At 34.0% G+C, this 23,141-nt stretch overlaps 1 long non-coding RNA gene across 1 annotated transcript; it reads left to right on the top strand.

Annotated features, from left to right (window-relative positions):
• The first annotated feature begins 6,270 nt into the window (after positions 1–6,270).
• On the top strand, positions 6,271–21,059 carry LOC145271421 (uncharacterized). The gene is made up of 2 exons (XR_013865869.1): positions 6,271–8,504; positions 20,819–21,059. It is a non-coding gene; the product is annotated as an uncharacterized LOC145271421 (long non-coding RNA).
• The last annotated feature ends 2,082 nt before the right edge of the window (positions 21,060–23,141 follow it).

Genomic DNA, 23,141 nt, shown 5'->3' with positions numbered 1-23,141 from the left:
GACTTGATGTACGTGTTCCATTTCAGATCAGGAGTAAAGGTCAAACCCAGAAGCTTGTCAAAACACGGAGCCTCACCCAGACGAGAGCCATCCATCACAATTGATGCCAGCCGGGGATCAGAGCGTTGATGATGTAAGGATAGGAGTTTGGTTTTGGATGCATTAAAGGTAACCAGCCACATCTTCCCCCACTGAACCATGCGCTCGAGATCAGAGGATAGAGAATCAGAGAGAACTTTGTCATTTACAGCCTTTGATGTGTTGCCGTAGATGGTTGTGTCATCAGCATTTGATCGAGTAGTTTTTTTTTGTTTTTTGTTTTTTTTTGCAGCAGAAAAACACGTTTTTATGAGAGCGCGTTGAAGTCAGACATTATGAAATTTATGCTTTAAAACCGTCACAAATTTACCGTTTGTATGGTATTAACCCCTTAGCTCTGGGACTATTTTCTATTTCACAGCCCAGCGTTTGTTTACGCTACGCGCGAGCATAAACGAAGACTGTTAAATGTGCACTCGCGTACCAAACTGCCTTGTCACAGTGTAGTATTGGCGAAAAATTAAAATTAGACGAAAAACGAGTAGTTTTCCAAATATTAATGCAAAAGAAATAAAAAAAACAACTTTTTAGCCAATAAACACACTGTTGTGAAGTACGTAGCTACGGCTACAACTAAATACGAAACGGCGTGCAAAGCACGCAGAGCTCTGTACAAAACACGTCTCCGGTAATAAAGCTTCTGGTGCTTAACTTGAAAACGACTGCCTTTGTTCTCTGTTACATTTCGCATCATTACATGGTGTAACGAAGTGGGATTTCATTTTTTTCTTCTTTCCAGAACAACGTAAACACTGTGGATAATTATAATCGTTCAGCAAAACGTACATATTTTAACTCGGACTTTGTGGTTACATATCCTGGCACGGAATTTATCAACCACGTGGATTCGGTCATTTTTATACATTCGTCGGCAACAACATGGCATATGCAATTCCACCACCAGTGAAAATGGAAATGGACGGTGATTTACGAGAGAACTGGGCCCTCTTCAAATTAACCTGGGAAAATTATGCAGCTGCAACGGAAATTGGAAAAAAAGCAGCAAAAATACAGGTAGGAACTCTGCTTTCTGTCATCGGTAAAGAATGTTTACAGATATACAAAAATCTGCCAATATCGGAAGAGGAACAAGCGAGTACAAAAAATATTTTGGAAAGGCTCACAGACTACTTTGAGCCTAAACAAAACACCATATACCAACGGTATATGTTTAATTCCTGCACACAGGAACAGGACGAAAAATTTGACAGTTACTTAAATAAATTAAGAAACCTAGTTAAAACCTGCAAGTACGGTGCACTTGAGGATGAATTACTATGTGACCGAATTGTGATAGGTACCAGCAATAATAATGTACGGGCCAGACTCCTTAGTGAATCTGGACTTAACTTAGACCGGACAATAGATATTTGCCGAAGCACTGAACAGGCTGAACAACAGCTCGGCAAACTTAACAAATCAGTAGAGAACGTCCACTTCACGAAAGCAGACAAAAACAGACACACGAATTTATAAAGGACTGCAAATTCTGTGGACAGAGCCATGACAAAGGGAAATGTCAGGCCTATGGACTAACGTGTGCCTAAAGCGCAATCACATTGCCAGGGTATGCCAATCACAGACACAGCCTACCCCACCACAACGGCCAAACAAACCCATGACGCAACAAACTGCAAAAGTGTGCTATGTTGAAACAGAAGTGCCCAGCAGTGATGAAAGCATTTATGTTCTGGGATCTCTGTCAGACCGCAAACAGTACCACGCAGACATTTGTCTATCCATCCCAGGAGACAGTGCAAGGACCACGTGTAGATTCCAAATTGACACAGGAGCAAGCTGCAGCACCTTGGCCCTTGCCGACTATAAACATCTAAAAAAAACACCACTACAGCCTTCTCACACAAGGTTAAGGCTGTACAACAATTCCATACTGCAACCCTTGGGCTCAGTAATACTTCATTGTGAGATAAATGGCATAAGAAAAAAAGTCAACTTTCAAGTGGTTGACAGCAACTCACCTTCACTACTTTCCGGACAGGCTAGCTCAGCTCTGTGGCTGATAGCTTTTAATACAGAATGTGTTCAACAACTGAGTGAAGTAAAGGAGGCAAGGACAACTACTAAAGAAGACATCCTCAGAAAATATGAAGACGTTTTCTCTGGCCTGGGGAAGCTACCAGGCAAATACAAAATCGAAATCGATCAAAACGTCAAGCCTATACAAAATCATCCCCGCAGGGTTCTTCTGCCACTGAAAACGGAATTAAAAAGAAAACCCAATGAATTGGTCGATCAAGGAGTAATAGCCTGGGTCACAGAACCAACCCCATGGATCAACAACCTGGTTGTCGTCCGAAAGCCAAACAAACTGCGGATATGCATTGACCCATACCACCTAAACAAGGCGATCAGGCGCAACCACTACTCAACACCGACTGTTAAGGAAATTGCAACTAAAATGAAGAAGGCCAGATTGTTTTCGGTTGTTGACGCTAAAGATGGCTTTCTTCAGGTTGTTTTAGATGAATCATCTTCCTACTTGACAACCTGCTGGACCCCATTTGGCAGAATACGATGGCTTCGAATGCCATTCGGAATCAGCTCAGCCCCCGAAGAATGGCAGCGACGACTCGACCACTGCCTTGAAGGACTTGAAAATACCCAAGTTATCGCAGATGACACCATAATCTACGGGTCTGGTGACAGTGATGCGGAAGCGGACAAAAGTCATGATGCTGCCTTTACAGCGCTCCTGGAAAGGTGCCGCAAAGTTGGAATAAAGCTGAATCCGGACAAGCTCACCTTTAAAAAGTCTTCTGTTAGTTACATGGGACATATCTTCAGCGCACAAGGGCTAGCACCCGATCCAGACAAGGTCACGGCAGTATCAGAGATGCAACGCCCTACAGACATTCAAGGTGTTCAACGATTGCTGGGAGTTGTAAACTACCTCGCCAAGTTTGCCCTAAAACTCAGCACAGTATGTGAACCACTGCGACGCCTTCTTGACAAGGAATCTGTGTTTGACTGGCTACCACAACATGAAACAGCATTCACGCAGATCAAACAGCTTATCACCAAAGCCCCTGTTCTTCACTACTATGATGTGAGCAAGGAGGTCTCACTTGAATGTGACAGTTCAGAAGTTGGCCTTGGGGCAGTCTTAACACAAGATGGACACCCAATAGCATATGCATCCCGGGCACTCACAAAAACTGAGCGAAACTATGCCCAAATAGAGAAAGAGTGTCTTGCTATCGTTTTTGCAGCAGAACGATTTGAACAATACATCCTTGGCAAAGAGAAAGTCAAAGTACTCTCCGACCACAAATCCCTAGAGACAATATTGGCAAAACCCATTCATGTGAGCCGAAAGCGACTCCAGCGAATGCGATTAAGGCTCCAAAAATACTCTCTAGATGTGAGATACAAACCAGGACCTCAAATGTACATTAGTGACACACTATCTCGGGCATCACCACCTACTGCCCCAGCCACAATGGAAGAGAACTTTACCATATTTCATCTGCAAGAACAGGAACTCGCAGAAGAGTTAGAAAACATCAATATGGAAGACGACCACTTTGTCACTGACCACCGCCTCTCACAGATACAAGAGGAAACTAACTGTGACGCAACATTAAGGACACTAATGGAAGTCACAAAAACGGATGGCCAGAGGACAAAAACAACAGCCCACTCAACATCAGGGAATACTGGCCATACCGTGACGAACTGTCCTCTGAAAATGGCCTGGCATATCGAGGCACACGCCTCATCATACCGACAAAACTTAGACCCGACATGATCACCAGAGCACATAGATCCCATCTGGGCATTCAATACACACTAAACACAGCCCAGGATATAATGTTCTGGCCACGAATGCATGCGGAGATCACGGAAGTTGTTCAAAGGTGTGAAATTTGTCAACTGACACAACCACAAAAACAACCTTTGATGACCCACCCGATACCAGTTCACCCGTGGCAGTCTGTTGCCAGTGACTGTTTTGAGATAAACGGCAAACACTTTGTGGTAGTGGTGGACATATTTTCAGACTTTGTGGAAGTTGGCCAACTCCCGGATCTAAGCGGAAACTTCCTTGTCAGGGTGATCAAACCTATGTTTGCCACACATGGCACACCAGCTACCATGATAACTGACAATGTTACCAACTATATAAGTAGCGAGTTTCACAAGTTCACACAGTCATGGGACATCAGGCACATAACCGCCAGCCCTCACCATCACCAATCAAATGGGCGGGCTGAAGCGGCAGTGAAGCTGATGAAAGGAATTATAAAAAAGTCAACAAAAGAAAGGAAAGACTTCTGGCAAGCCATACTTGAATGGCGCAATGCTATCACACCTGGCATGCATAGTTCACCGGCACAAAGGTTCTTTTCAAGGCGCACTCGCTCCATGCTACCTTGCAAACCCACAGACTACATACCACAAGTGCAAACAAATACACAGCAAGCACTCATCAATAAAAGACGGGTAGCAAAAAATACTATGATAGACACAGTAAACCTCTGCCGGACCTCACCATTGGACAGTCTGTTAGGGTGAAATGTCACCCGCAGATCCCTCACAGCGATTGGAAACCTGGCATCATCACTAGCAAAGAAGCACCACGCAGCTACGGAGTCCAATCTACGGAAAAATCTACAGAAGAAACCAAATACATGTTCGCCAACCAACCACCCGCTCAACCAACACACCCATCATACCTAATCATGTTCCCATACAGCAAACAGCAGAAGATAACGCTGACCAGACAAAACCAGCACTTCAACAACTGTCAACACATGACAAACAACCTCGCAAGTCTAGTCGTGTTGTCAAACTCCCTACCCGACTAAGAGACTATACACTAGACAACAGACACACACAAAACACCAACGACACACAACACACTTAAAAGTAATAAACAAAAACACACATAAGCCCAGACTGCAATGGGTAATAAAAAAAACCAATAAAACATTATTGAATAAGGGGGATGTTGTGAAGTACGTAGCTACGGCTACAACTAAATACGAAACGGCGCGCAAAGCACGCAGAGCTCTGTACAAAACACGTTGATCTGGTCCTTTGTTTTAAGCATCAACTTAAAATAAAAATCAGATGTGATTGGAAAAGACTGCCCCGCATCGACTTTGATAGGATATGGGTGCACAACACTAGTTTGTGCATCCGACGAGGAGCCAGGTTCGAGTTCGTGTTTCCACCCTAGTGGTATTGTTCCTAAGGTGCTGAGGTTTGGTTTTCTCGGAACCCAGCCCCTTATGTAAAGTAATATAAGGTCAACCTTATACGATGGGTAGGAGTAGGCTAGGTAGGTGTTTAACCACCAAGAGTGGATAGCTTATGCTTTATTAGGGCCTAGACTAGGGTAGTATGCATGTTATCCTGTTCCCGTAGTCTTTTATTTTTTCATTAGATTGGCACTAAGAGAGCTTCCAAAGATGCCCAGTCCACTTGTTTATTTTGTCCCCGGCCTATTTTTGCCCATTACGCACTTTTATCTTGGAAGACGCCATCCACCCCGGTTTACCCCAACCCCAAGTTATTTTTCACACATACCCTTAGGTCCTCCACTCCCCTCTAGGGAACGACCTGCTTGCTTTCACCTCTTCCCCCCGGGGGAGAGGAGCGGAAGACAGTGGGCGTTTCACACGACAGACCAGCTATTAGGTAGGGAGGGTCCCTTACTAACCTGCCCCCATAGGCATTTTGTTTATTTGCTTTCTTTTTCTTTCTTTTTGGGTGTTTTCTAGTTTGCCCCCCTCCCCATCATTTCACCCCCATTTAAAAAAAAAAAAAATAAATAAAAAAAAAAATAATACTTTATTTTGTATATAAACAAGTTTTGTTTTGTTCCTGTACATAATTGTTTTAAAATTTTTCAGCGTGAATGTCGCCCGCCATCCGTGTAAGCTGGGGAGCTGTTATTTTAAGTAGGTCCTGGTAAGAATGTAAGGCGGTTATGCAAATAGTGCGTGATAGAAACTCTAGTATAGGTTTTTACTTAATAAAGTACTTGCTATCAAACGCAAGTCTAGCCTAGGACTAGCAAAGACCCCTATTTTTCCCCACTTCCCCCTACTGGCCCTGGTGCCTAAGTTGTTACGGACCCCAAATAAGGCCTTGGCAGTAGATAATGCCAAGGTCGGGGCCGTAACGACTAAATAAAAGCTCTGTACAAAACACGTCTCCGGTAATAAAGCTTCTGGTGCTTAACTTGAAAACGACTGCCTTTGTTCTCTGTTACATTTCGCACACACAAAAGATGCTCCCGCTCTCAGGTGGCCAGAAAGTGGGTGCTCATTTTAAGTTAAATTTAGATGGAAAAGTGATCACCCCCTTTCCGAAAAAATAATTTCTTCATATCATGAAAAATACTTTTTTTGCTACGGAAACGGTTTTCAGATTCGTGTTTAACACACCGAAATCCCCCCCCCGCCGCCAAAATTTTTTATATACGGACCTTAAAGTAAAATAATACCATTTTTTTTTTTTAAATATTTAATTTGAAAAGAAAAGAAAATGAAAAAAAAAAAACACCGCGGCTGATAACGTGACTGTTGATATAACGCTTCTGTTGGGTGTACAGTCAACTTTTTAAAAAATTGTTGTTGATGATGATGATGATGATGATGCCACTACTACTACTACTACTACTACTACTACTACTTGATATAAAAAAGAATTGCCTCTTTAAAACAAATTTATAGAAATAATTTCAAAATTTAATATTTTTAATACCTCCCCCCCCCACCACTTTTTTTTTAATATTTAATTTGAAAAAAAAAGAGAAAAAACACTACGGAGGATTAGTGACTGGTAATATAATGCTTCTGCTGCGTATACAGTCAGCTGTTTAAGAAAAAAAATAAGGAAGAAAAAGATTTCTTTTCTTCTTTTTCAAAAGAAAATATTTTAATTATCTCCCTTGAATTTGGAGAGTACTTTGTATTTATAAAAATTTATTTGAATTTATAAAATCGATTGAAAAAAGGGAAAATGAATTCAAAATTTTATATTTTTAATACCTCCCCCCCTTAACATTTTTTAATTTGATTTAAAAAAAAAAGAAAAAATAAATAAATAAATAAACACCACGCACCACGGCTGATAAGTGACTGTTAATATATCGCTTCTGCTGGGTGTACAGTCAGCTGTAGTTTTAGAAAAAGAAAAAAGAGAAACAGCAAAAGAAGAAGAAGAGGAGGAAGAAGAAAAAAAAGAAAGAAGAGGAGGAGAAAGAAGAAGAAGGAAGAGGAGGAGAAAGAAGAAGAAGAAGGCGGAGGAGGAGAAAGAAGAAGAAGGCGGAGGAGGAGAAAGAAGAAGAAGGCGGAGGAGGAGAAAGAAGAGGAAGAGGAGGAGAAACAATAATAATAAGAAGGCGGAGGAGAAGAAAGAAGAAGAAGAAGAAAGAGAAGAAGAAGGAAGAGGAGGAGAAAGAAGAAGAAGAAAGAGGAGAAGGAAGAAGAGGAGAAAGAAGAAGGAAGAAATAGGAGGAGAAAGAAGAAGAAAAAGAAGGAAGAGGAGGAGAAAGAAGAAGGCGGAGGAGGAGAAAGAAGAAGAAGGCGGAGGAGGAGAAAGAAGAAGAAGAAGCAGAAGAAGGAAAAGAAGAAGAGGGAGAAGAACAAGAAGAACAACAACAACAAGTGGTGGTGCGGGAGGAGGAGGAGGAGGAGGAGGAGGAAGTAAATTTCTTTTTCTTTTACTTTGTCCCAAAAATATTTTAATTATCTCCCTTTAATTCGACGGTTTAAACCGAATTTGTAAATCGATTGAAAAAAATAAGAGAAAAAGATTTCTTTTTCTCCCATTTTAAAAAAATATTTAATTTAAAAAGTGAAAAAAAAAAAAAAATGGCTGATAAGTGACTGCTAATATAACGCTACTGCTGGGTGTACAGTCGGCTGTAGTTTTAGCAAAAGAAGAAAGAGAAAAAGCAAAAGAAGAAGAAGAAGAAGAAGAAGAAGAGGAGAAAGAAGAACAGGAGGAGGAGAAGAAGAAGAAAAAAGAAGGAAGAGGAGGAGAAAGAAGAAGGAGGAGGAGAAAGAAGAAGAAATAGGAGGAGAAAGAAGACGAAAAAGAAGGAAGAGGAGGCGAAAGAAGAAGAAGGGGAAAGAAGAACAAGGCGGAGGAGAAGAAAGAAGAAGAGGAAGAAGAAGAACAGCAAGTGGGGGAGTAGGTGGAGGAGGGGGAGGAAGTAAATTTCTTTTACTTTGTCAAAAAAATATTTTAATTATCTCCCTTGAAGTTGACTCTTTAAACCGAATTTGTAAATCGATTAAAAACAATAAGAGAAAAAGATTTCAAAATTTTTCACAATTATCTTTTTGTCCCCATTTTTTTTTTTAATTATTCAATTTAAAAAAAAAAAGCAAAGAAAATAATCGAAATAAAAATTCCGCATAAAAAAAGTAAGTATGATTTTTTTTGCTTTTTCGCTGTTTGCATTTATTAAAAAACATATTTTTCTCTTTTGGGTTTTCGTATTATTTGGAATCATCGGACAACTATTTATTTGCTATATATATTTGTTCGGAACACTTGCTGAATTTGACCCGGATTCTCGGGATTTTCCGTCAATTACGGTTCGGGCTTCACCGGCAATCGCCGGATTAAGCCGAACAAATTAACAGACGCAGACGAATTTTAAAACACAAATTGGAAAAAAAAAGTGTATTACTGTACACATAGATTCGAAAAAGTTGTCAAAAAAACAAATGTATAACAAATAAATGTTATCAAAGGCAAGTTAAGTTACTTTTCTACCAAACTGGACATATTTTTGTGTTTTTATTCAATGTAACATGTTTATTCAGCTCGAAAACCATGATGTTTACCGATGTATTGGAACATTCAAGATGGCGTCTGATTCTCTCTTTAACACGGTAAGTTTGGGAAAAAGTGTTATAAATAAAACACCGGATGAAATACTGTTAAAAACTCGCTCAATATATGTTACCGTGACATAGGTTGACATATATTCGGCGGGTTTTTAATAGTATTTTGTATAGTTTTTTATTTATAACACCTTTTCCCAAACTTACGATGTCAAAGAGGGTGTGAGACGCCATCTTGAATTTTCCAATACATCGGTAAACACTGTATGTTTTTCGAGCTGAATAAACATGTTACATTGAATAAAAACACAAAAAATATATCCAGTTTGGCAGAAAAGTAACTTATCTTGCCTTTGATAACATTTATTTGTTATATTGTTTTTTGACAACTTTTTCGAATCTATGTGTACAGTAATACAAACCCCCCAAAATTGTATTACTGTACACATAGATCCGAAAAAGTTGTCAAAAAACAAATATATAACAAATAAATGTTACCAAAGGCAAGAGAAGTTACTTTTCTACCAAACTGGATAATTTTAGTGTTTTTATTTAATGTAGCATGTTTATTCAGCTCGAAAAACAAAGTGTTTATCAATGTATTGGAAAATAAAACTGGCGCCCGACTCTCTGTTTAACACAGTATGTTTGGGAAAATGAGTTAAAAATAAATAACTGTACAAAACGCTGTTAGAAACTCGCTCAATATATGTTACCGTGACATAGGCTTACATATATTCGGTGTGTTTTTAATATTATTTTGTATAGTTTTTTAGTTTTAACTTATTTTCTTAAACTTACCGTGTTCGAGAGAGAGTCGGGCGCCATTTTAAATTTTCTAATACACTGTATGCTTTTCGAGCTGAATAAACATGTTCATTAAATAAAAACACTAAAAACATCCAGTTAGGTAGAAGAGTAACTTTTCTTGCCTTAGATAACGTTTATTTGTTATATATTTGTTTTTGACAACTTTTTCGATAACAAATAAATGCTATCAAAGTCAAGATAAGTTATTTTTCTATCTAACTGGATAAGTTTTTAGTGTTTTATTTAATGTAACGTGCTTATTAAGCTTGAAAAACATACAGTGTTTACCGATGTATTGGAAAATTTAAAATGGCGCCCGACTATGTATTGAACACCGTAAGTTTGGGGAAATGAGTTAAAAATAAGAAACTGTACAAAATACTGTTAGAAACTCGCTCAATATATATTACCGTAATATAGGTTGACATATATTTGGTGGGTTTTTAACAGTATTTTGTATAGTTTTTTTTTATTTTTAACTCCATGTTACATTAAATAAAAACACTAAAACATATTCAGTTAGGTAGAAAAGTAACTTATCTTGTCTTTGATAACATTTATTTGTTATATATATGTTTTTTTGACAACTTTTTCGAATCTATGTGTACAGTAATACAAACCCCAGAAGTTTATACTACAAAAAAAAAACATATGAATAATTTTTATGAAAACTGTAAATTGTTAGGTGAAAGCAAAAAAAAATTTATTTTTTTTTGAGAAAATTTACAAATTATTTTTTGTCAAATATTTAAAAAATAAACGACCCCCCCCCCCATCGCCCAAAAAATAGTTTGAAAATTACATTTTTAATACACAATTAAAAAAAATGTCAATTTGCTCAGCTTAAATCCGGTGACTTCCGGTAGGTGTGTCAGAATTTTGGGTGAATTTTTGACACCCCTAACACAAAACTGCAAATAAAATATTAAAAAACTCGTAATTTCTCTTTTAATAGAAATAGTTTTTATTTAAAAAGAAAAGTGTTTACAAAGTGCCTGCGCGCCTTCATGCAACCATTTTGTGTACGTAATGAAATCACTTGAATTTTACGAGTTAAATATTTTTTCAATTTTTAAACTTTAAAAATCTATCAAAAATTTTCTATTGGTTCAATTTTTAAGATATTTTCAGGGTCAATGTGAAATTTTATGCTCTTTCCAATAAACCAAATATAATATTTTAGACAAACGTTTTTTTTTAAATTCACCCCCCCCCATTTTGAAATGTCTATTAAAATTTTAATAATTCATTTACGTACCTAAGTTTATATATCACAAATTGAAGATAAAAGATCAATAAATAAGATATTCTAATTTAAAACAAACAAAAAAAGAATAGTTTTGTGCAAATTTACTTGTAAAGTCAAAAATTTAAAACCTTTTTTTTTTTTTAAACCACATTGATTGTTTTTAAGTGAAACCTAACATTTTTTAAATTTTGTCCTGAAAAGATTACCTACAACAATTTTATCTGCTTTATTCAATGTTTTTTTTTTTTTTAGATTTAAAAAATGATGGTACTTATGCAGAGAAGGTACCGTGCTGAAATAATAACGTTATTATTTAGAAAACCATTCTTAACATGGGAAGGGTTAGCATATTTTGTAACTATCCTGTACTTTCATCTAACAATTTAATAAACAAAAGATGGTACTTATGCAGAGAAGGCACCGTGATGAAATAATAATGTTATTTAGAAAACCATTCTTAACATGGGGAGGGGAGGGTGTTTTGTAACTATTCTGTACTTTCACCTAACAATTTAATAAACAAAACATGTTACTTATGCAGAGAAGTTACTGTGATGAAATAACAACATTATTCAGAAAACCATTCTTAACATAGGAACGGAAGGGTATTTTGTAACTATTCTGTACTTTCACCTAACAATTTAATAAACAAAAGATAGTACTTATGCAGAGAAGGTATCGTGCTGAAATAATAATGTTATTTAGAAAGCCATTCTTAACATGAGGAGGGGAGGGTGTTTTGTAAGCATTCTGTACTTTCACCTAACAATTTAATAAACAAAAGATGTTACTTATGCAGAGAAGGACCCGTGCTAAAACAATAAATTTATTTAGTAAGCCATTCTTAACATGGAGAGGGTGTTTTGTAAGTATTCTATACTTTCACCTAACAATTTAATAAATAAAAAATAGTACTTATGCAGAGAAGTTACCGTGATGAAATAATAACGTTATTATTTAGAAAACCATTCTTAACATGGGAAGGGGAGGGTGTTTTGTAACTTATCTGTACTTTCATCTAACAATTTGATAAACAAAAGATGGTACTTATGCAGAGAAGGACCTGTGCTAAAACAATAAAGTTATTTAGAAAGCCATTCTTAACATGGAGAGGGTGTTAATAAACAAAATTGGTAGTTATGCAGAGAAGGACCCGTGCTAAAACAATAAAGTTATTTAGAAAGCCATTCTTAACATGAAGAGGGTGTTTTGTAAGTATTCTGTACTTTCACCTAACAATTTAATAAGCAAAAGATGGTGTTTTGCAGATAAGATACCATGCTGAAATAAATCAGGAAGCTATTCTTAACATGTAAAAGGTGTTTTGTTAACTATTCTGTACTTTCACCTAACAATTTTATAAACAAAAATATTATAAAACTTAAATTTTACTTGAAAATACTATTTAAAATATATCACGGTAACACAAGTGTATAAACATCAAAAGACTATTTTAGTCTGACAGACCTGATGTGGCGGACTTTGCTTGAAGAAAGCCAACTATATTTATGGCAAGCAAGCTACTTGTGTGTGTGTTACCCACATGGATTAAATGAAAGTTTTGGACTAAAAAACAGCATGGTACCTTCTCTGCGTAATTGGTCAATGTCATGATTCTTCTCAACACCCAAAAATTCTTTACAATAATGACTTGTATAGGTTTTCAGGTATGCTGAAAACGAATATAACATTTTAAAGTGACACAGGGGAATAGTTTTCATGGTAGGAAGAAATTATTTTTTCAAAAAGTGGGGGATGAATTTTCTATATAAATTTAATGTAAAATGAGTACCCACTTTCTGGCCACCTCATGAGTTTCAAAAAATTCTGAGGCGTAGTTATTGAGAAAAGTTCGGACAGACAAACGGAATTTACAGGTTCACCCTCTTTATATTGAGAAATTTTTTGAAAACTTTGAAATACATAAGATCCAGGATTCGAGTCCTAATAACAGTCAAGCTACGCTTGTATGTAGATTACTGTTTTTAAAAATAAATAAATAAATGAAAATATATATGTATATTTAAATGAGAAATTTTTGAAAACTTTGAAGTGTCGAATATAATGATAAAATCATTTTTGTTTATTTTTATTTATTTTTTTTTTTTTGTAAGTCCTATATTTCGATAATACAAAGCCTCATCAGGGTGGAAAGTCCGGTTCATGAATTTCTTTTTCTTCATTTTGGTGTTATGACAAAGAGACGAGAATTTACGCGTTGATCCGATGGTTTCAAGTGTATAATGCTCCAGTTTCGAACGGGATTTAAAAGTAAAAGATGGTCCCACACTTTTTGAAGCCACTTATTTTTAAAGTAAAATTTAAATGAGAAATTTTGAAAACATTGAAGTGTCGAATATAATGATTAAGTCAGTTTTGTTTATTGATTTTTTTTTGTAAGTCCTATATTTCTCTAATACATAATAATACATAGCCTCATCAGGGTCAAAAGTCTGGTTCGTGAATTTCATTTTCTTTTTCTTCATATACGAATATGAATATATATATGCATACATATTTATATATATATGCATATATATTCATACATATATATATTCATATATATACGCATACATATATATATGTATGCATAAATATATATATATATATGCATATATATATGTATGCATATATACTCGGGTTTTTTTTAGTCAAGTTGCTGCCTGATGATATCTGTTGCTTGATTGAAACAAGTGGCTATTTGTAGCAGCGGGATGTGAGCATGTTTATATAACAATAAACAAGTATTATATATATATGTATGAATATATATATGTATGCATATATATATATATATATATATGCATACATATATATATTCATACATATATATATTCATACGTATATATATATTCATACGTATATATATATTCATACGTATATATATATATATGCATACATATATATATGTATGTATCCATACATATATATATGCATACATATGTATGTATGCATATATATATATTTATGCATAAATACATATATATATGTATGCATATATATATACGAATATGAATATATATATGTATGAATATATATATCCATACATATATATATGTATGCATACACATATATATGCATATATATATGCATATATACATATATATATATATGCATATATACATATATATATGCATATATACATATATATATGCATATATACATATATATATACACATATATGCATATATATATGCATATATACATATATATATGCATATATACATATATATATGCATATATACATATATATATGCATATATACATATATATATATATACACATATATATGCATATATACATATATATGTATATATACATATATATGCATATATACATATATATGCATATATATACATATACACATAAATTCTTGTCTCTTCGCCATACCACCAAATATGCATATATATATACATATATATATATATACACACATATATATATACATATATATACACACATATATATGCATACATACATATATATATATGCATACATATATATATGTATGCATATATGCATATATGTATGCATATATGTATGCATATATACATATATATGTGCACATATATGCATATATGTATGCATATATACATATATATGTGCACATATATGCATATATATGTGCGTATATATAATCATATGTGCATTCATCCTATACATATATATATATGCATGTATATATATATATATATATGTATATATATATATATATGTATGCATATAAGTATCCATTCAATAATAATCCACTGAAAAATAGCAAGAAACCGAACAGAAACATATTTTTAGTAGGAGTGACACCATTTTAATAAATATATCTACTAAATTCTACATAAAATTAATGGAAATAGAACTTACATTTTTATGGTGACTGGCAAAATGTCAATCTGGTAGCATGAATTTTCTTGTCTTATCTGTTCCAAGTCAAACTCAACTGGCAAAATGATTCCAATAATATTTTTTTTTTATTGCTTTTTATTGCTTTTTTTCTTCACCAATACCTCTACTACATATATTGAGAACTTATTTTTATAACAGTCTCAAGTAAACGGACGATGATTTCAAAAATTAAAAGATGTCTAACATAAAAGTTTCGCTTACTGAAAAACCAAAGTATTTTAATAGCTTTGTTAATGCTGAAGGACTGGTCAGGAAAAAGGCCATGTTTTAAATCCACATCATATTTTTATGTTCTTAGCTTTTATTTCCACTAGTAGCTTTAAAATAAATGTTCTACAATAAACTCTCTCTCTCTCTCTCCCTATATATATATATATATATATATATATATATATATATATATATATATATATATAAAGAATTAATAAATATATTTAATTTTCAAAAAGGAGACACAAATTAAGTGGATTGTCCTTAATCTCTGGAGTTTCAAAAGAAATACTTTCCTTCGCACACGAGAGTAAGAGTTAGCAAAATGCGGAATCCACATCATATTTTTATGGTCTTAACTTTTATTTCCACTAGTAGCTGTAAAATAAATGTTCTACAATAAACTCTCTCTCTCTCTCTCTATATATATATATATATATGCATATATACATATATATATGCATATATACATATATATATACACATATATGCATATATATATGCATATATACATATATATATGCATAATTTATATCATATATATGCATCATATATAAAGAATTAATAAATATATTTAATTTTCAAAAAGGAGACACAAATTAAGTGGATTGTCCTTGATCTGTGGAGTTTCAAAAGAAATACTTTCCTTCTCACCAGAGGGTAGGAGTTAGCAAAATGCACAATCGGATTTTACTTGCAAAATATATAACAAAAATACAAATAAGCCAAAGAGCTTACTTAGTAAAAGTTAAAAAAAAAAAAATAGTGAAGCAGCGGGAATGGGGGGGGGATGATTTCACGTGAATGGATGGTCGAGTGACGAGTAGAATATCCAATAATGGTAAAATCCAAAAAAAGTTGGTAAAAATCTGGTATCCACAAGTAAAAATCCAAAGAAATCGCGTTACTGGAAGATATTTTGTGTCATCGAAAAGGCAGAATTACGTGAAATAATTCACAAATGGGTACAAGGAAAAAAGAGTGAGTTCTAATACAAACGAAAGAAAAGAATTTTTTGGAATCGTTTTGTCACATTTGAAATACTACTTAATGTTCTAGATGTTCTAGATTCTGATTAACTGTCTCAGCACTAATTATATCACTATTTTTCATAACAAAATCTGGTTTGCATTAAAAAAAACAAAAAATAAAACAAATGGCGAAAATTCAGTTTCATCAACAAAGTTTTTTTGTTTTTTTTAACTTTTTGACCATGGTCTTTATGTAAGTATTAATCAGCATCAAAATAGCTTTACAAAGATATCAAATTCGACCATATTGGGAAATATCAAAATGTTTTATAAGCAGTCGCACGTACTAAGTTCCGCCATTTTGAATTTGCCCACTTCTTTAAAACGCTTGTAACGATAGTTCTAGTGAAAGGCCCGCCACGAAATTTGGAATATATACTGTCATAAGATAGACAAATCTGTCAAAATTCAAAAGAAATTGAAAGAACGGTTTTTGAGATAATTCAGGTTAAAAGTTAAGGTCAAGGTCAACTTTTTTAATCTGATCTTGAAAAAAATATTGCGAGATGAAATTATAGATCTATCCAAGTACTTTAAAATGATATATGAATGAACTTTGTAGGCCCATCAACAACAGAGATACACTATCAGATGGTTGGTTGTTTTTGTTTTACGGCATATCAACCCTTTTCGGGTTATTTAATGCCAAATCCAAAGATTTTGAAGAAAAAAAATTTTTGATAGAATATATTTGTTGTTTTCACGTTGGTTTCTATTTAACCTATAGTTGGGACCGTAACAGGTACTACCACTCCGAGTCAGAGTGGACCTGGGAGCAATGGTAATTAAAGGGTGGCTCCACACTCCCCAAAGCCCACAAGATGGGGCCTCACCACTGGATATAGTTTAAGGTCATATCCAGGACCCCCATTGAGGGACTTTTACCCTCTGCAGGGGGGCAGTCGGCGTATTCTTATGCCCCACTGACTGGGCCTATAAAATTTGTCACTTCTTCATAAAAATTCACATTTTTGTAAAAGGTCAAGGTCATATCTCAGGAACCCATTGACCTTGAGATGTTTAACAAGTGCCATTCAATTCCTTTCATGGAGATCTATAAGTGTAGCAATTTGAAAAAAAAATCCGTGTCAGACATAGTTTGTGCCCACCCACCCCAAATTTGTCGATTTGACATGGAATGAGCCATATATATATATATATATATATATATATATATATATATATATATATATATATATATATATATATATATACTAGCTGTACCCGGTCACGCGTTGCTGTGGCTCAGTTTGTTAAAATGGAACACATGTGAAAGTAGAGAAAAGTTTGATTCTTTTTTTCAAGAGAATGTACAAATTATTTTTTTTTTTAACAGATGTTAAGAAAATAAACAGAAAAATACTTCCATCATTAATTATGCGAAAAAATAAATAAAATGTTGATTTAGTGTTTCAATATGCTTATAAATTATGATAAAACTTGCTGAGTATGCACTGTTTTACGGTTGTTGTAAAAATGGAACGGAAACTTAAATTTCGCTTCATTTTAATCTTTCTTAATTTTTTAATTGTGCCCCCCCCAAACGAATATAATCAAAACAGTAACATTCAACAATTGTACTTTATGTATATAAAACACAAAATATTTATTAAAAAAAAAAGTTAATAACGAAAGGGAAATAATTCCATTTTTAAACAAAAAAGTCAGTTTACCTAACTTACTGTATTAATGCTATTTTTTTAAGCAAGAAAAAAAAGGTAAATATCCAGATACGCTACTACAGAACACCGACCACTCTAATTTGTTTTTTTATAGGTAATTGAGGTCGCTGACAACGGATCTAATAGTCAAACTTGGGGCAAATTTACCGTTTGCATGGTATTTACCCCTGAACCCACAAACTTCTTTCCACCATTTTGCAGCTTCCGTTTATGCTACGCGCATGCACGCTGTAGCATAAACGACGGCTTCACCAAGCAAACTATGTTGGGGGAGGGGATTTTTTTTTTCCAGGACATAGAATTTTCTAATTTTAAAAAATACATTATAGCGCTTTTTGGGTGGAAAAGTTAAAATTAGCTGAAAAAGAAATAAAATAAGAAAAGGAAAGCACACCAAGTTGGAGTAGAGGGGGTTAATTTATCTGGTTTTTTTTACCTGGAACATCGAATTTTCAAATTTTCCGTAAGTAACGCACCAACATTTACCAATTAGAACACCATTTAACATTTTCCGAAGATTTTACTTCGTACATTGGGGGCGCGAGCGGGGGGATGTGATGTTGGGGTGCGCGCGCGCCCCAACATCACATTCCTCCCCCTCCCAAAAAAAAAACAAATTAGAGTGGTCGGTGTTCTGTAGAAGCGTATCTGGATATTTACCAAAAAAAAAACATTTAGGTTTGGCTATAAATTCCTAAACTCATTTCACCCTAAATAATTCAGGTGACTGAAATAGGAATCTAATTGAATCTTTAATTTCCTGAATAGTATACGATAATTCATTTTTCTTCGAGTTATATCGAATACATTAATACGGACTTTAGGGGCTTTTTTCGTAATGTTACTCTAAAAATTATTTTTTATTGTTACAAATTACGATGCTTTAAAAAAAAGCAAAAATAAATTCTTGCGTTTTTTATTTACTACTGAAAACCATAACTTTAGTAAAGGTATTTTTTGTTTAAACAAAATAAAACATTTTCACTAAGAGTTAAGTAAAAATAATTAGTTCATTATATTCTGCGATCATTATTTGAAAAATACTGCAATTTTCATTAAAATTCGTTAATTTCCTGATTTTTGGTGAATTTTTAAGTAATGGGAGGAGTCAAAATGTGTATACACTTTGAGCGTCAGCATTCATTTTGCGACCACGTGTGGTTAATTTAAATTAAAGTTCAATCACATGGTTACATTATCAATAATCATGTAATTAAACTCATTGAAAATTTACCGATATTATAAACACATTCTGTTTACATTAAGCCTGTGGTGTTTTTTAGTGATGTAATGTTGTCAACTGAGATTTTAAAAAAAACCCGCGAGATCAGAAAGAAATGTCCAAAAAAATCGCTAGATTTTTAACTTATTGTCTGAAATTTTCAAAAATCGCTAATTCCCCTCCCCCCAAAACTCCATAATGTTCCGTGTTTTCTCACTATGGGTTTGTATTACTGTACACATAGATTCGAAAAAGTTGTCAAAAAACAAATGTATAACAAATAAATGTTATCAAAAGCAAGATAAGTTACTTTTCTACCGAACTGGATATATTTTTTGTGTTTTTATTCAATGTAACATGCTTATTCAGCTCGAAAAGCATACAGTGTTTACCGATGTATTGGAACATTCAAGATTGAGTCTAATTCTCTCTTTAACACGGTAAGTTTTGGAAAAGATGTTATAAATAAAAAACCGGATAAAATACTGTTAAAAACTCGCTCAATACATGTTGCTGTGACATAGGTTGACATATATTCGGCGGGTTTTTAATAGTATTTTATTCATAACACCTGTTTCCAAACTTACGGTGTTAAAGAGGGTGTGAGACGCCATCTTGAATGTTCCAATACATCGGTAAACACTGTATGTTTTTCGAGCTGAATAAATATGTTACATTGAATAAAAACACGAAAAATATACCCAGTTTGGCAGAAAAGTAACTTATCTTGCCTTTGATAACATTTATTTGTTATATATTTGTTTTTTGACAACTTTTTCGAATCTATGTGTACAGTAATACAAACCCAAACTTCGGAGGTTGGAATCCCCCACCCCCCGCCTAAAATGTACTTGGAAAAATCGATTTTATAGTGAGATTTAAGAATGGTTAGTCGAAAAAAAGGTGAAAAACAAAACAAATAATCAATAAATAATTGTTACCAAAGGCAATAAATGCTACTTTTTTTTACTTGCATGAATGAGTTTATTTTATGTTTTAAAGTATTTTCAAGCGAATCTAATGCGGGTGTGTGGGTGCCAAATATCTCCAGATTTTCTAGAATTCCCCACTAGATTGCAAACGAAATCTCCAGATCTAGCAGGAAAACAGCTAAATTGTAACACTGGTCACGTGACAGGAAGCGGTAATAAATAATTGTCCCTAAATAAAAAAAATTGCCTATCGGTACAAAGAAAAACACCTATTTATCATAGAAAAATTAAGTATAATGTTATAATTAAAAAGGAATATATAAAAATGGATATAGTAAACATATTATACCAAAACGTGGAAGCCATCCGTCCAGTGGTTTTTTAGACAATTAATTCCGAACGAACCAACAGTTACATTTTTATATATATAGATATATGTGTGTGTTTGAATATAGTAAGTAATAAAATATATATGGCGATTAAGCTACACTGAATATTCCACGTTTCATCCACTCTAGGATTCGTCAGGCTTATGCGCATAAGCCTGAAGAGTCCTAGAGTGGATTAAACGTGGAATATTCAGTGTAGCTTAATCGCCATATATATTTTATAACTTACTAACTAGCTCTACCTACGTATTGAGCACTTTTGAAGTAAATACTTAAAGTTCACGCATGAACTTATACTTTTGTATATTAATTTTATGTCAGTAAATTAAGTAGTTATATGTGTATATATATAAATGTAGTTTCCATTAAACATTCTCACTATTAAATTTCAAGCAATTAAAAATTTTGGACAGAATTTAAAGAATTAATATTTCTTTTTATGTTTGTCTTTTTTTTTTTATAGATTCTTCAGCTTTGAAAAGCAGCCATTGCAGATCTGGAAGATTAAGGGCACCTTACAATTTTTATAAACCCATGTTTCCAAGAAACAAATGCCAAATCTGCTACCTCAACTGTTCCTCTGTTATTTCCACGTGACATACTAACCACATCTACTGCTTTGTATACATCCCCATGCTGGGGACTGCCCATAAATTTAGTATTTCCCATTATTCTAAATTAAATTTCCATATTTCGGATCTAAATTTTAAAGCTTCATAATTTATTTGTTTTTAAATCAAAATTCCCAAATCTTTCATTATGAACATTTAACTATAAATATATTATTGTTTAACTAATTCTCCTCAATATATTGGTCCCCCAATTTATCAGAGAGGGACCTATATTTTCAGTGGCTTCCATGTGTCCGTGCCTCCAGTAGTACGGACAATTGCCAGATAACTGTCCATTAGTTTTTCCTGAAATTTTGCCACAAATTAGATTTCATTAAATAGATGTGCACAGTAAAAAAAAAAATTTTTTTTACAAAATTTCTGTTTTGCCCCCAGGGGGTTAAAAGGGGGTCAAAAATGCCCCAAAATGGCCAAAAATGATACGTTTTGCCCACAACTTTTGATCCATCTATTAGATGTTTTTTGAAACTTTGCCAAAATGTGGAGACCATCGTTCTTAATATAAATTCAGTACGGATGACCCTGGCAAAATTCTGATTCACATCCTTCTGAGATTTTTAGGGATAAAAAACATGCCTTTTTGGAGCTCTTTTTTCGTATTATTCAAAAACTTGATATGCATGTCTTTATAGTAGTTTTTCAAGGTGCTGAATTCAAATATACATGTCTTAAGGTGTGAACTGTACTGTTTGGCTTCTGTGTGTCTGTGCCTCCAATAGTACGGACAATTGCCAGATAACCATTAGTTTTTCCTGAAATTTTGCCACAAATTATATTTCATTAAATAGATGTGCACAGTAAAAAAGGTGGTCAAAAATGCCCCAAAATGGCCCAAAATGATACATTTAGCCCCATAACTTTTGATCCATCCATTAGATTTTTTTGAAACTTGGCCAAAATGTGGAGGCCATTGTTCTTAATATAAATCCAGTATGGGTGACACTGGCAACATTCTGGTTCGCGTCCCTGGGGACTTCTAGTGCTAAAAGCACCTGTTTGTGGTTCTTTTTCATATTTCTTAACAAAAACTTGATATGTCTGACTATATAGTGTTTTTATCATAATGGTTAACTCAAATATACACGTGTTCAGGCCTGAAACTGCACCGTTATCTATTTACATTCGGCGTCCCCAGGGACTCAAAAGAGGTCAAAAATGCACCAAAATGAAACTTTTTGCCCCATAGCGTTTGATATATCCATTAAATTTTCCTGCAACTTGGTCAAAATGTGGAGGCCGTTGTTCTTAATATAAATTCAGTACGGGAGAACCTGGCAAAATTCTGATTCGGATCCTTCTTCTTTGAAGTCCTTTTTTTCATATTACTCAAGTACTTGATATGCATGTCCATATATTGATTTTCCATGGTGCTGAATTCAAATATACATGTCTTAAGGCATGAAACTGCATCGTTTATTCCTTTTTCACTGGGATTTGGCGTTCCACGGAGCACGAAAGGGGTCATCAATGCCTCTAAATTGCAAATAATTACACTTTTTACCCCATAACTTTTGCCTATACAATAAACATACAATACACGCACCTAGTTAAACATACGACACACACATATAGTTAAACATACGACACACACATATAGTTAAACATACGACACACACACATAGTTAAACATACGACACACACATATAGTTAAACATACGACACACACATATAGTTAAACATACAAGACACAAATATAGTTAAACATACAATACACACACATAGTTAAACATACGACACACACACATAGTTAAACATACGACACACACACATAGTTAAACATACGACACACACACATAGTTTAACATACAATACACACACATAGTTAAGCATACAATACACACGCATAGTTAAGCATACAATACACACGCATAGTTAAACATACAATACACACGCATAGTTAAACATACAATACACACACATAGTTAAACATACAATACACACACATAGTTAAACATACAATACACACACATAGTTAAACATACAATACACACACATAGTTAAACATACAATACACACACATAGTTAAACATACAATACACACACATAGTTAAACATACGACACACACATAGTTAAACATACAATACACACATAGTTAAACATACAATACACACACATAGTTAAATATACAATACACACACATAGTTAAACATACA

This window comes from Euprymna scolopes, chromosome 46, assembly GCF_053919585.1.
Source record: "Euprymna scolopes isolate OS-2025 chromosome 46, ASM5391958v1, whole genome shotgun sequence".
NCBI classification, from domain to species: Eukaryota; Metazoa; Mollusca; class Cephalopoda; order Sepiida; family Sepiolidae; genus Euprymna; species Euprymna scolopes.
This window is presented reverse-complemented; position numbering and strand designations above follow the sequence as displayed.